At 49.8% G+C, this 1,634-nt stretch overlaps 1 protein-coding gene across 1 annotated transcript in view; it reads left to right on the forward strand.

The window, feature by feature from the left end:
- Nucleotides 1–1,634, forward strand: part of SLCO2B1 (solute carrier organic anion transporter family member 2B1) — a 40,998-nt gene that overhangs the window by 20,160 nt on the left and 19,204 nt on the right. The gene's annotated exons all lie outside the window — the stretch shown is intronic.

Raw genomic sequence — 1,634 nt, forward strand, 5'->3', positions numbered from 1 at the left:
CTGGCACAGGTTGCCCAGAGAAGCTGTGGCTGCCCCATCCCTGGAAGTGTCCAAGGCCAGGTTGGACTGGGCTTGGAGCAACCTGGGCTAGTGGAAGGTGTCCATGGCAAGGGGGTGGAATGAGATGATCTTTAAAGTCCCTTCCAACCCAGCCCAGTCTGTGATCCCATGATCTCTTTGGGGAGCTGGTGGGAGATGTTGCACCAGTGGCCCTTGTTTCCCTTCTGGGGGAACCATTTGTGCTCTGTGAGATGATCCATCCAGTTTATAGGCAATGTGAATAATTCATCAGGAGCCTTTTCTTGGAAGTGGGTTTTCCCCTGGGGGTGTTGGTAATACTGAGGCTGGGGAGTGGTTTGTCTCCTTTCCACTGCAAATCCTCTCGTCCTTGGGGCTCGGGCTCGGCTGCTGCTCCCACACCCAGCTACCCCCACCACCTCTCACTGGGACCTTTTTGCTGGCCAAAAGGATTTTAAACGCTTCCCAGCCTATAAACACCCTGGCTCTGTGAAGTCCTTGGAAATAACTGACAGGGAAAAACCTTCAGCAGCCTGAGCCTGTTGCTGCACGTCCTAATAGCGTCTGTTTGCTCAGGGGATGCTCCTCCTTCTGGAGCCCACTGGAGTCCACTGTCCAAAAAAGGACATTGCTTTGCTCTGTGTTTACTGCCAGGGTTTTTCCTGCTCTGGAGCCCTCCTGAGAGCTTCAGTGCTCATGCCAAGATGGGACACAACTTGTGAGCTTCCCAAGCGCTTCCCAGCGTGTCGGGAGGAATAACACAGAACAAACTGTGCTTTTAAGGGACGCTGCTGGGACATGCTTAGTTGGTGAAATTGTGCTCATCTCGATGTCTTGGCCACACTCTGACCTGTGTAACTGCCTTCCACGTGTTTTACCTTGAGGCAGCATCGAAACTTTCCTGTCTGAACAAGCCCGTGCACTGTCTGGTGCAGAATAATTCTGCCTGAGTTTCCACAGGAATGAATGATTCTTAGGGAGGTTTGGGGTTTCCCTGCCTGGGAAAATGCGACCTGTTTTACCAGTTAAACCTATGGGGATGTAATGATTTACTCCTGGGTTATATAGGCCCTGAGGTTTGCAAAGGTGCTGTGGGGTGATGGGGTGAAAACTGCTCAGCGTTGCAGGATGAGTGTGCTCCTAAATTCAGCGTGCCTGATTTATCCTCCTGCAGCTTGGATGGCTTTGAAGTCCTTAGGGATAATCTGTATTAGCAGAGCCTGCTCAGGGTACCACACTCCATCTTAGGGGAAAGGTTCTTTATTAGGGCTGAGGGGAATATTAATTTCATAAACGGCTCTAGAGTGAAAATAATGTACTTTGAACTAAAACAGGTGCACTTTTTGGCAAGTTCTGCACTCCGAGCTGCTCAGAAGAGTTTAAGGAAGGAATGGGTGGATATTGATTTAAAAAGAACAGATTTCACTGCTCCACTGGCTGGGACCTGTAGGGAATGCTTCCACATGGCTGAGCACCCACATATCCCCCTGCTGCCCAGATCTTCTTGAATTTCTCCCCATTTTACCATCTCCCTCAGAAAGCCTTTGGAATCTGCTGACAGTTAAAAAGCAACAACAGGAAAATAGTCTAAGTGATAGCAAAATCCTGCCCTCCTT

Source organism: Manacus vitellinus, unplaced genomic scaffold (genome assembly GCF_001715985.3).
Source record: "Manacus vitellinus isolate BGI_N305 unplaced genomic scaffold, ASM171598v3 scaffold_35_pilon, whole genome shotgun sequence".
NCBI classification, from domain to species: Eukaryota; Metazoa; Chordata; class Aves; order Passeriformes; family Pipridae; genus Manacus; species Manacus vitellinus.